The sequence below is a fragment of the Erpetoichthys calabaricus genome, chromosome 12, assembly GCF_900747795.2.
Source record: "Erpetoichthys calabaricus chromosome 12, fErpCal1.3, whole genome shotgun sequence".
Classification (NCBI taxonomy): domain Eukaryota; kingdom Metazoa; phylum Chordata; class Cladistia; order Polypteriformes; family Polypteridae; genus Erpetoichthys; species Erpetoichthys calabaricus.
In genome coordinates, this window is record NC_041405.2 from 129706106 (window position 1) to 129723813 (window position 17708).

At 37.2% G+C, this 17708-nt stretch overlaps 1 protein-coding gene and 1 long non-coding RNA gene across 3 annotated transcripts in view; one reads left to right on the plus strand and one right to left on the minus strand.

Moving 5' to 3' along the window:
- Positions 1 to 11323, minus strand: part of LOC114662608 (NACHT, LRR and PYD domains-containing protein 12-like) — a 53091-nt gene extending 41768 nt beyond the window's left edge. The window contains exons 1-2 of one of the 2 annotated variants that reach the window (XM_051935052.1): positions 10689 to 11323; positions 8072 to 8250 (exon numbers count right to left, since the gene is read on the minus strand). The gene's annotated coding sequence lies outside the window, so the exon portion shown is untranslated. The remainder of the gene's footprint in view (positions 1 to 8071; positions 8251 to 10688) is intronic. The other variant, XM_051935051.1, reaches the window with a different exon arrangement.
- A 2224-nt stretch (positions 11324 to 13547) lies between these two features.
- LOC127529886 (uncharacterized) lies at positions 13548 to 14566 on the plus strand. The gene is made up of 2 exons (XR_007936493.1): positions 13548 to 13713; positions 14183 to 14566. It is a non-coding gene; the product is annotated as an uncharacterized LOC127529886 (long non-coding RNA).
- The last annotated feature ends 3142 nt before the right edge of the window (positions 14567 to 17708 follow it).

Consider the following 17708-nt stretch of genomic DNA (forward strand, 5'->3'; position numbering starts at 1 on the left):
GGCAGAGGGTAACCCACAGTCCCTTGAAGTTCTTTGTGAATGTGCTTGTGGTGTGCTGATCTCCTCTAGTGTCATTCTGTGCTTTGTGATCTACTGACTTTTTGTGATTGTTTGCTTCATGATTAAACTTCTTGGATCTTGGTTTAGGACTTTGTTTGCATTTGGGATTGCCTTTTGAAAGTGTTCCATTGTGCTCCTCAGAGCATATTTTTGTTAACAGATTTTAAACTGGTGCTCTTGTTAACCTAATCACAGAGCAACTTTCAGATTAGAATAAACTGTCTACTAAAGTCTACTAAAAACAGACCCAAACTCAACATATAAATGTGTACTGCGTGTGCAGAGAGCACATTGTGTTAAAAATAAACATAACCTAATGCCAATTTACAACCATTCTGTAATATCAGATTATACAATGGCATTCAATGACATTAATGGACAAATGGCAAAAGCGAACGATATGCTGTGTGTGTTATCTGTTGTTCAGTTACGATAACAGTAGGAATTGATGTAAGCTTGAAAGAATTGGCAGATATGTTTGTGAAAATATACTTTGCAAAATATGCATTTAAAGTAAATGGTGTGTCACAATGTTGAGCCAAAGGAGATGCAGATTTTAGCACTCAAAACACCCAAATGAACAAATCTACCCAATGACACCAGTAGAAGTACGGATGAAACCGCAATTTAAAGGAATAAACTAAAGTAGGCTGCTGTCTATTTGTAAATGCAAACATGCCATGCCAGAATATACCTTCCCCATTTTAACATATAGTATATACGTAGATCACAATGCTTATCAAAACTCTATTTACTGTTGTCGGGTCATATACTGAAGCAATAATTAAAATGCCAGAAAGATATTGTAGCAGACAGAGGCAGGTAAGGTCTCTGTGTGTGTGTGTGTGTGCATCTCTATCTCCTCTGTAATTACAGCATACAAATTAATAATCAAGCTTCAGTCACCTTGTGCTACTGGACTCATGAATGAATAACAGCAATTCTGGCTTTTTTGTTTCTCTCATTGTCAAGTGTTTTGATCAGTTTCTTCTGCTCCCTCCCTGGAATTCTGGCGGTTTAAAGTGTACAGACCGGAGAAACTGGGGTGGGTATTTTAGGAAGAAGCCCTGTGGACACAGCGTTTGCAGCAGCAGATTTCACAACTATTCACTACAACCTTTTTAATGGGTTGTCCCCTAAAGGTGCGTCCTTGTTTGATAATCACGTCTGGCCCTGTGAGACCAGCTAACTCATGACAATATGAACTACTAGCTCACACTTTTAATTTGTCAAAAGGTAAAATCTCATTGCTGCTTAAAAATAGGAGAAATACTGCAAAGTAGTTTAAATTTATCCAGTTTTGAAAATTGTCCTGATACAGTCAGGACACTCAGGCCTACAGAGTGATGTGTGAAGTACAGTCTAAAAGATCTGAGTGATACAGTATTTGCTTTTTCTGTCACAAAGAGAGGAGATCATGTACTCCATATATTTTAAAATTTAAATGGACAAGTTGCATTTTTACTTTAAACTGAGTCTCAGGTTAATGCTATGTGTGTATCAGCTGAGCATTTTTAACCCAGCATCCAAAACTCCTACATGTACTGTATACTTATCTCCTTTCCTTGGTATGTCAGACATTTCCTGCTTTTTCATTCAAGGTCCCTGTGTGCCCATCATAAGCTTATTTCATACTGTATCTCTTGCGCCTGCCTTGCATAGCAGTTACCAGATATTTGTATTATACAAGTTATCCTGGCACTACAATGTAGTGGCTAAGGCAGAGGTCTATAAACCTCAAGAGTACTGGTTCAATTGATGATGTGACTCTGAGCTAGTCACTCAATCTGTCTGAGCTCCAACTATAAAAATATATGTAAAGAGTTGTAATCCTGATATTCTTAGTAGCCTTAGACAAAGGCTCCATCTAAAATAAGTAAATAAACAGTTGTAGTCTCTGTCCGGAATGCCTGAACTTCCACTGGGATGTAATCTTTAATATTTTTTTTGATGGAAAGCATTACTGTTACCAAAATAGAGCTGGGGCATATGGTATATTGTAGGGTATACACATGCACTTTTATTTCCATCACATTCATAAATGCAATGTGGTAAAGATATTGTGATGAATACTCATTGTCAGAATTGTTACCAAGTCTTTTTTTTATTAATAGCCCTTTCAACCAACAGATCTGGCCAAAAAACACAAAAACAGTCAAACTGTTCTTCCTTTGTCGCCATCTGTTATGAATCAAGCAGCTATTCAAATTCGAAAAGGCCAAAGAACAATACAGCTATTTTTAAGTTTTAAGTTCAAATTAGCTGTTAAGTGCCTTTACAGCCCATTAAACATCCATCATATCACATCATCAGTGATGTTTTCTAAAGTCAATGGGTGTTTCAGGTTTCAAAACATCAGATAGCCCAACCCAGGCAAACCAACTAGGGTTGATCATGCTCTGGCTTGCATCCAGGTAACGGTTTCCCTCATAGGTTCCCTCTCCTGATTCTCAACCACTTGGAGGCAACTTCATCTGCCTCTGTCACTTCCCTAATAACCCTTCTCCTGCTGGCCCCTGCAATGTCCAGCATGTGACTCACCCTACAGAGGAACTGGCCAGCAAACCCTCTGCACCCCACATCAGTGGGTTCACACCTCGCTCATCACTTTTTACTACATCACTGCTCCATTGGTTCTGCATACTTGGCACAGATTTTTTTCTCCTCAATTTGATTTTTACAGGGGATGGCAAGTTCCAAGAAGGTAACCTGCTTAGTGCTTGGAGACAGCAGCACCATACTGCTTCAGCAATGTTGTTAAAACAGATTCTGGGAACTTAAGTTGTTTTCCTAAGTCAACCTTGAGCTAAAGAGCATAATAACATTTTATGTGCATGTTTCCCACACAATGTGATGGTACAAAAAGTAAACACGTCTGCAAAGACAAACAAGCATAATGTGAACATACAATCACACAAATTCCGTTTGAAATATTGTCTGGCAACAAGGTCAGTTGCACCTGGAGGTACTGCGCATTTTAGTTAATGTAGTTAACACATCTCAAAATTCAGGCAGTTGCTGGGCTTTACACCAGCCTCAATCTTGGCTGCTAGCCCACCAAACTGAAAGACAGAAAAACATTGCAGAAGACTCCAAACAAGATGGACAACTAAACTGTTAATTTACAGCTCACAGAAAAACACAAGTTTACCTGTGCTAAGACAGTCTGCAGGTAGTAATATTTAACATGTGCTATTGGGCCCCTGCCATCTATGGGCCTTTGTGATCTGTGTTTCAGTGCTGGTGTATAAATCCTCCAGGGCAGCCTGGTCTGCTCCAAAACTTTACCAGTCTTATCAAGCTATGCTTGGCACGAGTGGCAACGCTAAACAGTAATATGATATAATTACTAAAATAAACACAATGAATAACTACAGCTCATGAACTGTAAAGGAATACTCCTCCCAAAGATGATATTTTTTTACGTTACTTACTCCATGTATCTTGTAGTTATGACCAAGAAAGTTTTTTAAATTTATGTTTTCTTGGAAAACAAAGATAAACATTTATGATGTAATACAAATCTAATGATGTTCAATACTGTACTAACTATTCTGATAACTAAACTATTGTTGACTAACAATATGAAAAAAATCCATGAAAAAAAAAAAAAAAAAAAAATGCTGTTACTCATACTGTATAATTAGCATGTCAGTTACCCTGTTATTTGCTCAAACATGCACAACACCTGGACGTTCTGCTAAAATATTGTTAAATAATAAGATACTTTTGGAAAAATCAGCACACATCACAAACAAGCAATGCATTCAATACTGCCTCTCCCCTTCATTCATTGATCAAAAGTCTTATCTTCATTTCAAAAGCACAGTATTATGTGAATGTGTTTCCAATTTAAACAACTGTATAACTGTATATATGTGGAATATTCAACACATGCAATGTAAACGTTTTCTTTTACAATTAACATTTTTCATATTGTTTGCCTTTGTACAGAATTGGTTACGATTAGATAAGAGTTGTGCTTGAAAGTTTGTGAACCCTTTAGAATTTTCTATATTTCTGCATAAATATGACCTAAAACATCATCAGATTTTCACTCAAGTCCTAAAAGTAGATAAAGAGAAACCAGTTAAACAAATGAGACAAAAATATTATACTTGGTCATTTATTTATTAAGGAAAATGATCAACTATTACATATTTGTGAGTGGCAAAAGTATGTGAACCTTTGCTTTCAGTATCTGGTGTGACCCCTTTGCAGCAATAACTGCAACTAAACGTTTCTGGTAACTGTTGATCAGTCCTGCACACCGGCTTGGAGGAATTTTAGCCCATTCCTCCATACAGAACAGCTTCAACTCTGGGATGTTGCTGGGTTTCCTCACATTAACTGCTCCCTTCAGGTCCTTCCACAACATTTCGAATGGATTAAGGTCAGGACTTTGACTTGGCCATTCCAAAACATTAACTTTATTCTTCTTTAACCATTCTTTGGTAGAACGACTTGTGTGCTTAGGGTCGTTGTCTTGCTGCATGACCCACCTTCTCTTGAGATTCAGTTCATGGACAGATGTCCTGACATTTTCCTTTAGAATTCTCTGATATAATTCAGAATTCATTTTTCCATCAATGAAAGCAAGCCATCTTGGCCCAGATGCAGCAAAACTGGCCCAAATCAAGATACTACCACCACCCACACCATGTTTCACAGATGGGATAAGGTTCTTATGCTGGAATTCAGTGTTTTCCTTTCTCCAAACATAACGCTTTTCATTTAAACCAAAAAGTTCTATTTTGGTCTCATCCGTCCACAAAACATTCCTCCAATAGCCTTCTGGTTTGTCCACGTGATCTTTAGCAAATTGCAGACAAGCAGCAATGTTTTTTTTGGAGAGCAGTGGCTTTCTCCTTGCAACCCTGCCATGCACACCATTGTTGTTCAGTGTTCTCCTGATGGTGGACTCATGAACATGAACATTAGCCAATGTGAGAGAGGCCTTCAGTTACTTAGAAGTTACCTTGGAGTCCTTTGTGACCTCGCCGACTATTACATGCCTTGCTCTTGGAGAGATCTTTGTTGGTCGACCACTCCTGGGGAGGGTAACAATGGTCTTGAATTTCCTCCATTTGTACACAATCTATCTGAATGTGGATTGGTGGAGTCCAAACTCTTTAGAGATGGTTTTGTAACCTTTGCTAGCCTGATGAGCATCAACAACTCTTTTTCTGAGGTCCTCAGAAATCTCTTCACGACGATCCCGGTTCTTTAAATAACACAGGGTGCCCACTCACACCTGATTGTCATCCCATTGATTGAAAACAACTGACTCTAATTTCACCTTCAAACTAACTGCTAATCCTAGAGGTTCACATAATCTTGCCACTCATATGTAATATTCAATCATTTTCCTTAATAAATAAATGACCAAGTATAATATTTGTCTGCATTTGTTTAACTGGTTTCTCTTTATCTACTTTTAGGACTTGAGTGAAAACCTGATGATGTTTTAGGTCATATTTATGCAGAAATATAGAAAATTCTAAAGGGTTCACAAACTTTCAATCACAACTGTAGATAAACACACACACACACACACACACACACACACACACACACACACACACACACACACACACACACACACACACACATTTATATCAAACCTTTTTAATCTTCATTCTCCATGAAGCTGAGGTTAAAATCTTTTCTCGGCCATCACTATAAAACATTTTTGGGTGGTGTGTTTCTTTAAGTTTACATAAAAGATCTATGCAAGTTAGTAATGTAAAATGCAAAGATCTGCTTTTTAAAAACAAGGAACATTAAGAGTAGAATTTTTGTTAGTATTGTCAAACAAAAATAACAGGCTTTTGGTCCTAATTAAATGGAGTGACCTTGCTGGTAACCCAAACTTTTGTCTGTGTACCCTTTTCTGCTTTCCCAGCCACATTACAGTATATTTTCAATGTGACACTGAGAATAATAATAATAATAATTCATTACATTTATATAGCGCTTTTCTCAGTACTCAAAGCGCTATCCACACAGGGAGGAACTGGGAAGCGAACCCACAATCTTCCACAGTCTCCTTACTGCAAAGCAGCAGCACTACCACTGCGCCACCTGTGAGGACGAAAATGATAATACCAAAAACTATGTTTATACTAAATACCAAATGTATAAGATATTGTATAATTCCAATATTTACCAAATATTAATGAAAAAGATGCCAGTGTGCTAAAAAATGACTTTAGTTAATATTTCCAAGAGCAATAAAAAAATACACACACACATTATATAATATATATACAGTAATCCCTCCTCCATCGCGGGGGTTGCGTTCCAGAGCCACCCGCGAAATAAGAAAATCCGCGAAGTAGAAACCATATGTTTATATGGTTATTTTTATACTGTCATGCTTGGGTCACAGATTTGCGCACAAACACAGGAGGTTGTAGAGAGACAGGAACGTTATTCAAACACTGCAAACAAACATTTGTCTCTTTTTCAAAAGTTTAAACTGTGCTCCATGACAAGACAGAGATGACAGTTCCGTCTCACAATTAAAAGAATGCAAACATATTTTCCTCTTCAAAGGAGTGCGTGTCAGGAGCACTGAATGTCAGAAAGACAGAGGAAAGCAAACAAATCAATAGGGCTGTTTGCTTTTAAGTATGCGAAGCACCGCGGCACAAAGCTGTTGAAGGCGGCAGCTCACACCCCCTCCGTCAGGAGCAGGAAGAGAGAGAGAGAGAGAGAGAGAGAGAGAGAGAGAGAGTTTGTTCTTCAATCAAAAATCAATACGTGCCCTTCGAGCTTTTAAGTATGCGAAGCACCGTGCAGCATGTCATTTCAGGAAGCAGCTGCACAAAAGATAGCAACGTGAAGATAATCTTTCAGCATTTTTAGACGAGCGTCCTTATCGTCTAGGTGTGCGAACAGCCCCCCTGCTCAATCCCCCTACGTCAGGATCAGAGAAAGTCAGCGCAAGAGAGACAGAAAAGTAAGCCGGGTAGCTTCTCAGCCATCTGCCAATAGCGTCCCTTGTATGAAATCAACTGGGCAAACCAACTGAGGAAGCATGTACCAGAAATTAAAAGACCCATTGTCCGCAGAAATCCGCGAACCAGCAAAAAATCCACGACATATATTTAAATATGCTTACATATAAAATCCGCGATGGAGTGAAGCCGCGAAAGGCGAAGCGCGATATAGCGAGGGATTACTGTATATATATATATATATATATATATATATATATATATATATATATATATACACATACACATAAAGTACATACATACATATATAATTAGTTTATGCTTCACATTGTGTTCTTCCAACAAATGGTTTTAGAGCTGTATACATATCTGCAATATTATTAAAATAAAACCCTCTTCACAAATATTCATAACTTCATACATTTAAGTGTATTTGTGTTGTGATTCTTGTAAAATGAAAAAAAAATGGTTTAAAACAAATATACAGTATCTTAAAAAACAAAGAAAAACAACCTAAACAAAAGAGGATTATTTAAGTCACTGTCTATTACTGTTTGTCACTGTAGAAATCAAACAGTTAGAAACTGAATCATTACATAGACATACTGGAAGGCACACCATTTATATGAAACCTGTGATTTCCTTATGTCCATCTACAAAAATACATCTAAAGTGATGGTGCAGTTTGCCCTAAACAAAGAAATAATACACATTTTATCTTGAGAGTCTGGTGGGCTGTGAATATGTCTGACATAATAACGTGTAGCCTTGCATGGGACAGCAGATAAGTAAAGAGCTATTCACTCAACCATGCAGGACTGATTTCTTAAAAACAGGGCTAAAGAAAAGAAGTTAATTAGCAGTGAAAACTAGTCACTTATTGTGAAAAAGGTTAGAATGAAAACCTGTAGCCACTGCGGCCCTCCAGGCCTGGAGTTTGACACCCCTGATATACAGTATACAGATTATTACAGGAACTGTAACACAAAGACACTGAATGCTTCATGCCTCACAAGAGCAATCTTCCATGGAATACGGATATGCTTTACCTCTCCTTTTTGAAGCTCAGTCTAGTGAGAACTTCTCTCTGCTGTATATCGACTAGCCACCCAGATGACATGTGGCTTTGCGACTACCTCACGTGCTTCAACTTTAGGCTTGTCTCAGTTACAACAACACAGGCATCTGGGTGGAGCTGGTGAAGTTCTGATGTGACACAGTTTTGTGCCTAATAAGGAAAGCAAACACATACTGACTTGAAGTGCATTCATATTAAAAGCTGTGTTATATTACAGCAGATGAATTTTACTCCACGATAAATCAAATTTTCCAAGAAGTTGTGGTATAACAATTTGCTTTCTTCAGTATAAAACCACACTAAAGATTCAGCGCTAACACAGTACTAGTGAACTGGACATTAGTGATCCAGATCATGTTTTAATTACAGTACAATACAATACAACAGCACTCTTCACGGAGTGCAGGTGCAAAAGGTTGGGAACAATTCACAGTCAAAATACAAGTATAGATTATACTAATTACTAAATAAAGAACTACCATTTTTTTGTTTTAAATATTAATTACCTCATTTATTTACATTCAAACAACTTTGAAAAAAGTTGGAGTTTTTTTTCCATTCATTTCAAGTGGTGGAATGAAGGACAGACATTTTTTTAATTTTTTATCTTCTCCTCCTGCTTCCCACTAGCCTGACAGAAAGAAGGCAGTCATCATAATTTTTGGCATTCAGAAGTCTTTGCAAGATGTCAAATAGCTCTTGGATCATCCATTATCTAAACACTGGACAAGATGAAAACAATCCCAGCAAGCATTTGGATCAAGGCAACAATTCCTGAACAAGACACCAGCCCATTGGAGGATGAACACACAGACATACACCACACTAGGTCCAGTTTAGTACTGCCACTCCACCTAAACTGCATGTCTCTGGGAGGAAACCCATAAGGAGTCAGAGAGAACATGCAAATTCCACGCACGAAAAGCCAGGGAAATGAACCTGAGCTTATTTCAAGGTTATCACCTCTCCTGGGCCAATAATGATATTTTAATGATTCAATAAAGGGTTTTCCTAGCATAAAGTGAGGATTCTTTTTTTAACTTATCATATGCTCTGAAATCAATCATATTCATTATAGTCCTTAAAAAAGTGATGATCAGATACCAATTTTCACTTACTTTGTGATTTTCTTAAGCAGAAGAGAAAAGGAAACGTGCATAACATACTGCACATATATAACATACTGTAAGACTTTGCTACATGAAAAACAAAGTAAAAAATGAAATCCTGAAATAGTCACTTCTTCATAAGACCCTATATCTCCAAATTTGTGAAAAATCTTTTTTTTTTTTTTTTTTGCAATTTTTGAACTCTTATGTTCCTGGTGGGATTGTGTGTGTGTGTCTGTCCCATCATCTAGAAGATAGTAGCCCACCCACAAAAAATGGTTATTGTGTTCAGCCTAGTCTTTCAGACATAGGGCCTGATACTGTAGGGCGGTTAAAATATTGATTATCAGTACATGCATAAAACTGTGTCAAATCTTAATAACATATTCCACTTTCATTATGTTAATCACAAGTTAAAAATGAGCCATCTTAGTCCCAAAATACCAAAGAAGACTCGTTTACATACCTTATATTTTTGAAAAGTTGAAGTGCTTGGACTGCTGAATAAAGAGAAGCGAGATCTCATTCTCAAGGCGGGTGCTACATACTACATGTATTTTAATGTTCAAGGGTAAATGGAAAGCATACTGATTCTTTACAAATAGCATAGGTTCACAGCAAAGAGCCAAAGCCATTTAACAAATATTACTCCTCACACTTATCTAACTGCAAGGTGAGGGATTTTCTGATTCGACTGTTGTACAGTATATTAAATCGGGATTGCTGGGAATTAATAGCACTTGGTAAAGGAGAGCAAGTCGCTCACTAAGCAAATTTACCATATTAACACAGGGTCAAGTCTGCAGTCGGCTATTGCAATAATGTCTTTGTGATGTGGGAATACAATTGTTTTCCCCACATCGAAAAGGCATCTACTGTTCATTATTTATAACAATACATTACTTGAAACTGCACTCTTAAAAATAAATGTGCCAGAGTGGTTCTTCACAGCAGTTCCATTGCAGAACAATTTTTGGATTTCAAAAGAACTATCAATATGAACGTTATTGAAAGAACATTTATTATTTAGTACAGTAACGGGCTCCATAAATAACCATAAATAGATAATAACAGATTTGTGAAATACCAATGGATTTCTGATTTTAAAAGGACTATTTCTGCATACAAATAACACAGGCTAAGTTCAGGTTTTCTTAATCTGTCAGTGTTCTGCCAGGTTGCGCACCATACATTAAAGATTTCAGGATTATTCTACATATTGGGAAGTTTTTCAAAGCACAAAGAACCAGGTTAATATGCATAGAATCCTTTCCATAATGAAATGTTAGTGCTAAAAGGAACCACACAGCCCAGTAAAGAGCCATGAAGTGCCATTAAAGAATCGATATTTTAAGTGTGCAGGTGAAAAACGGCCACGTAGGCATTTGGCAAACTTAGAAATGCATTCATCATTCATTCCGTGTGCGTTCGATACATAACGGTGATCTACAAACTGTGAAAAAGTAACCACTGATTCACCTACTCGCTTACCGACTCTTCGGCTTTTCGACACCTGTCCGTCCGGGGTCCGCTGTCTGGCCTCTGAGATGTACGTGACTTATAGGAATCCGGGCACCTGTGTTTTCAAAGTCGTTTTTTTTAACACGAGGTCTCTTATCATGAAGCTTCCGAAAATTCGCATTGGGAGGACACAGCAATCACCAGTTGAGCGCAGATAAGAGAAAGAGGCGGGCTGTACACGTCAAGCTTCAGTGGTCGCCCAGTCCGTCAACGCCTTTCGTTACTTTTTCTCTTTTCTTTGTTACACTCTGATGCACTGAGATGCTGGTTGGAGTAGCAGATGTAATGGTCAAAGACAGAGCTTTTCCTGTCCGTTCATCATCGATAGGCTCGCTGCACCTCAAATATCAAAATAAACGTGCGTCATTCACATTGCCGCGTGCTTCCGTTATTTTGCGATTTTTTTCACTACAGCTGTTAAAATCGAAGCATAACTCGATGTGACCCGCGACTCCCATTTTAAAAAGTGAGAAGTGCAGCGCGTTGGACAAATACTAAATATTTAAAGTTATTTACTTTTACAAAAGTACAGTTTTCGTGCTCACAAGTCGACACATGCCGCAGCAGCCACACACTCCAGTTGTGACTTTTGTTCTAACCAGCTCAGACAAAACTTAAATTTCCTGATAATACTCGCCTTCAGATAACGGAAAAACAGAGAAACACCAAAGACTTCAATCCTAACAGTGCAATTTGTCGCCATCTACCGGTTAGGCGGCAGCACACATCACTTTCTATGAGAAGGGTCCGGCTGCAGCCGGATACTCTTGGAGAAGGGTCCGGCTGCAGGTCGCAGACTTGGCCTTCCACGCCCCTGGCCTTCCACGCCCCCGGCCTTCCACGCCTCCTGCCTTCCACAGTCCGCCCCACAACCGCCTATAGTCCGTAGAAAGAGAAGAAGAGCTGCTGTACAGTTGTTCCAATTCGAAAAAGAAAAGGAGCTGAAAACGATTTCTGACACGGAACAATGGCACAACAGAACCAGGTATGGACTCACAGAATAAAAAGCTCAGTATATTTAAAGAAACTTTAGATCCATTAAACAAAACTAATGAGATGTACGATTATATACTGTATAGCGAATCCAAGTGTTCTCTGTTTATCGTCATTACTGACATATCCTATTTTTAAGCATATCGTTTTAATGATTTTTTACCTCTTGTATTATTTCTTTTTAATATTTGCCGTATTATTTCATCTATATTAACTTTTTCACTTATTTATGAGATGTTATGTAGAGAATCTGCAATGTTAGTGTACAATATGAAAGGTATTTATGTTTAGTTAAGTTAGCTATTTATAAAAGCACGTTAGCGCTTTCTGCCAAATTAGTATTACATATTATTTTTGTCTTGATTTCCACAGTCACATTTCTCGATAAAGGCAGAGAATATAAAAACAACTTTGATAACATTGATTAAATATCCAAATGAATCCAAGTGCCCTCTTTGTAAAAAGCACAGAGACTACAGCATCCTGCTACGTCACCTTCAGAGTCATGAAGGCCACATTGTCAAGTATGCAGGTAGTGTATATACAGGGTATGCTAAGAGTGTGTGCTTGCAAACAATACTGACATTTAGATTTCAGATCTGGAACTTTTTTAAATACAGGTTAAAAAGCTGAGCATTTTCCGTTGTTTGGCAGGATTTACTATTTACAGATGTAACACAGGGTGTGTCCCAAGTGGCCAATTCCATTGTTGTTTTTGTTTAAAAGTCATTGTCAACAGTTTACTGTATGTCAGTATTTAATATTTTTCTTTGTTTAAATTTTTTTACCCCTTGTATTAGGGCCTCCCTAGTGTGTGCTTGGTGTGTGTGTGCCCTGCGGTGGGCTGGCGCCCTGCCTGGGTTTTGTTTCCTGCCTTGCGCCCTGTGTTGGCTGGGATTGGCTCCAGCAGACCCCCGTGATACTGTAGTTAGGATATAGCGGGATGGATGGATGTATTAGGGCCTTCCAAGTCAGATGAATAGCCATGGCTGTGGAATTTCCATGTTGATGGTACGATCATTTCATATTGTAACTATCATTTTTTGTATGTCTGTATTTAATGTCGTGTCCAGGTTTCCAAAGGACCATTTTGTGGTGTCTCTGTATTTCATCCTCGTGGCCCCCTTCAGTTTTAATGAGTTGTGTCTCAACATTAGTCCTCTCTTCTTTCATTGTAGTATTTGTAGAGGGAGGATTATATCTGGTTGCTGGTTCCCATTTTTGTCACCTTCTACAATTTGTGTTGGATATTTGTGTTATGTTTAACTTATTTTATTATATTTGTTTTTTTTTTTAATTTCAGCATACTGTCCATAGTGGTTTTGAAGTTCCAGAAACGCCTACCTTTCAAAATCCAGATCATTTAAATGTATGTTTATAATGGTTTGCATAAATATTTTTGTAACATTAAACTCCTTTTAGAATGACATGCTGGCTTTGTGGAAGAGCTGGTGTAGAATGTTACTTGAGAACTCCAGCACCAAGGGGTAAATGAAATTTAAATTTCCTTTAATAACTCTAATTTAGTTCTGCGGCAATATGGCAAATATACTTAGCCATATTGTAAATCAAAGACAAATAGTCCAAATGTTTACCATTATAAACTTAGTGCTTCTTTTTGAAATCACTGAAGTAACTGCTCACATCAGACTGAGCGAGCAAACGCCTTTCTAAATGAAGGCCAAGAACCAAACAAAAAATTAGAAGGTACAGAAACAATGGACAGCCAGGACAGGGTCATTTTTTGTGCTTATTCTTTTGGTTCTTTTTTAACATTTCCTTAGGTAAATATTATTTTCTATGTTTTTAGGTTTAGACTATTGAGCCATTAATGAGAAGACAGAGTAAAGACTTGGCACTACATCTGAAATGAACAAATGTCTTGCTATTCTGTTCCATAGCACTGCATTCTGCAGATTTCAGATTTTTTCTTTCAGAAGAAACGTCAGCGTCCCTTCTCCAACATCCAGCACAGGGCACTGATGAGCAGGTACAGACACATCATTTTATAAACTTCCATAAGAAAGATAAATTACATTTTGTTGATGCTGGCTTACAATGCCTGTGGTGTAGTGAATAAAATGTATAAAAAGACTTAATGCTTGTCTCAGATGCCGACTGTTAATCGTTAAGCAGTAGGAGTCAAAGCCCAAAAGACTAAAAGCCTGTTTTATATCTTCTGACAAACTGTAGTACTAGTACAACTCTTAAAGGCCTTAAAACATTTGAAATGCATTGTGTGCTGTATTAATAATAGTGTATTGTAAGAAACATTGAAGACTTGTAGAATCTGTGATCAAAAGCAGTAATGTTAATAATGTATAATAAATTAAATTTACTGTACATTATTTTTTTTACTTTCCTTACATTCCTTGTAAATGTGGAGGAAAAGGCTATGAGCTTTATGATGACCATTTAAAGAATTTTTTCTTTTTCTTTTTTAATATAATGTATTACAGCAGCATGGAATCCTTCAGCATTTCACCGAGGCACAGAAGTGGTGTGCTGAGAACATTTCTGTGTTCAGAGGGCGAATCTCACTCCCTGCATTACTGTCAATGGACAAAGATGACACTGAGGAGGCCCTTCAGAAATTTGATTTGCTATCTGAATTTCCAGAAGAAGAGGAGAGGGAATATGTCTTTAGACATATTTTTTTCACATATGGAAGACATGCATCTGTTTTTAGATTAACGTGAGAGGAAAAAGGAAAATGACTGAGTTTTGTGAGAAAATGTAACAAACATACATGTCCCTCATTGTTCAGTTACAACCTACAATTCTTGTTCTATATTTTATATATTCTTTAACTTTTTTGTAATAAATGTTGCAAACCAACTTCATCTTTACAGTCCATTATCTTAGTGTTATGTATTAAAATAATGTTTTATAAAGCAGGGCAAGGCAATATTTATTTATAAACCACATTTACAACAGCAGCCAGAACTGAACCAAAGTGCTGTACAAGAAAGGGTAAAAGAAGCAGTTCAAATATACCGTATGTACACATCACAAAACTGCAAGAATAACCAGCCATTACATAAAAGGTAAACTTAAAATACCCATATATACATATTTATAATCCTGAATGTACGTGAGCCAACATATACAAACAATGTCAACCTTTTACAGGGTCAAATGGCAGCAAGAAGAAATAAGACTTTAATGATGACTTAAAAATGGCCTGTGATGGAGCAGACCTAATATAATAAGTAGAGCCATTCCAGAGAAAAGGAGCAGCCACCACAAACACCCGATTCCTCCTTTGCTTCAGCCTCGACCTCGGCACAACTAAGAGCATCGGGCTAGTAGACCACAGGGATCTTGTTGGCACATACAAGTGAAGAGGTTCCAAGAGGCAAGATGGGGCTGATCCACTCAAACATTTGAAAACAAGAAACAGAATTTTAAAATCAATTCTGAAATGGACCAGAAGCCAGTAAAGTGAGGTCAGTATTGGTGAAATATGGCCACACTGACGAGAGCCTTCAATAAGCGAACAGCAAAGTTGTGGAATAGTTGTAGGCGTCGTAACAGGGCCTGACCAATACCTACATACAAAGAACTGCAATAGTCCAAACGAGATGCTGTAAAAGCTTGGATGGCCTTTTCAAGATCACAGAAAGAAAGAAAAGCCTTTACCTTAAAGTCTCAGCTGGAAAAAGCTTCATTTAACTTCACAATTTATCTGTCTGTCGAGTTTGAATGAGCTGTCACAGATCACACCTGGGCTATCTGAAGCTTTATGATACGTATATGGAAAGGGGTCCAAGAGCAATATCAGAGACACTCAGACTTTCTTAACTCTTGGACACCATGATCACAGTTTTATTATCATTTAGTTTAAGAAGATGCATTGCCATCCAGGTTTTAATATCATTCAAGCACACATGGAGGGTCTGTATTTTCTTGCTTTGATTTTAGTGGCAAATATATTTAAGTGTCATCAGTATAGAGAAGCCATACTTGTTAACAATGGAGCCTAAAGGTAACATGCCTATCAAAAAGATAGCTGGTCCAAGGATGGAACCCCACAAGTAAGAGGAGCTACAGAGGATAAGAACTCACTCAAATGAATAGAAACATTCCTATTTCTTAGAAAAGATTTAAACCATTTCAGGGCATTACCTTGGATGACTACATACTGTTCAAGGCAGGATATAAGAATCATAAGATCCACAGCATCAAAAGCTGAAGTAAGATCTAGCAGTACAAGAATGGCAAAATCTCCAGGATTAGTAATTGGGAAGAGGTCACTGTTAACCTTTAACAAGGATGTTTCAGTGCTGCAAGAACATCTGTATCTGGATTGGAATTTTTCCAGAATACTATTTTCATCTAGAAATGTTTGAGTTAGGACAACTTTTTCAAAGACTTTAGATAAAAAAGGCAGTTTAGAAATTGGCCTGAAATTTGACACATTAGAGGGTCCTTATTTTGTTTTTTATAATACGTTTCTGCACCACAGCGTGTTTCAAGGCAGCAGGAACACAATCAGAAATCAAGCTAGCATTTATTAAGGTAACAATACGTGGTCTGACAGAATAAAAAAAAACCCTTAACTAATCAAGAGGGGACACTGACCAGGGGGCACTTTGTAGGATTCAGGCGTTACACCAAATCAGACAACAGAGACGATGACACACGCAGGCACAAAGTGGTCAAAGACAGCTGAACACACTATGGGAAGAATCCTGAGCAGGCAGTGACACCGATGACCTAATAACGATAATCTTATTTACAAAAAAGTAAATCTCCGTTTGGAGAGTAAGTTGGGGTATGCAACAAATGACAAATTCCTAATACAAGAAATGGTATATGGCGATTAAATGATTTAAAATCACTAAAAAATTGATTTGTAATTATTGTATCGACCCAAACACAACATTTTTAAAGTTAAGTTTAAAATCTGTTAGTTCAGTTCCAAAAAAAATAAAAACGACGGTTTATGGAAGTGCAACTTTCAATAATGAAAATGTTTGCATTTCTTTAGAAAAACAAACGATATAATATCTATTAAGCAATTTGAGAGATTTGCTTCACTTTTTTTGATAAGTACATATTTATAAGTTAGGGTCCCAGGGAGAACAATTATGCATTAAAATTAAAAAACCAGGTAAACGTTTGAAAGTTTAATAACTCCACTTGAAATTTATCAACATTATAGCAGCAGCGTTGAACAAAATTAAGAAAACACAATTCAAGACAGACAATGGAAATGAAAGTATGAACTCTATTAGTAAGCTGGATCATTTAAAAATTTTTTAAATATAAACAATTTTAAAAGTTTCTTTTGATCTCGAAAGTTTAGACCTTCATTTTCATGCCTGTTGATTGCTTTGTTGTGTTATTGATCATCATTTATTTTGTAACATAATAAATTAATGTCATTAACGGAATTTTCCTTTATTGAACGAGGTTCCAGAAATAATGTCAGACATGCCGTTTAGTACAAAAGTACCATAAAAATAATTTCAAATATTTTGAATGATAGAATTCACTATAATAGCAGTTAGAGCATCCACATTCATATTTAGTATGGGGTTTCCTTAATCTAAAAATATGTTATGCCCTCTTTCTTTTAACTATCAAATCCTGACTCATAAATTATAAAACTGTTTTTTGTTTCTAAAAGTAAACACGACAGTAATACCATAAAGAGAAACTCGGATTCTTTCCTCGTGATTGCAGGAAGTCATATTAATATCGTCTTTTAGGGCAGGGGTAGGCAACGTCGGTCCTGGAGTGCCACAGTATGTGCAGGTTTTTGTTCCAACCCAGTTCCTTAACGAGAACTCAATTATTGCTGATGAAGCACATATTGCTTAAGTGACATTTTAATGCTTCATTTTAGTGGTCTCGCTTGTTAAGGTTCTCCAACCTTAATTGCTTATTTCAATCTTAAACTGCTGCATTCAGTGTTTTAATTGCTCCTTATTAGCAATAAGATGTAAAAGACAAAGCAGCCAGCAGTTCTCCAGCTAG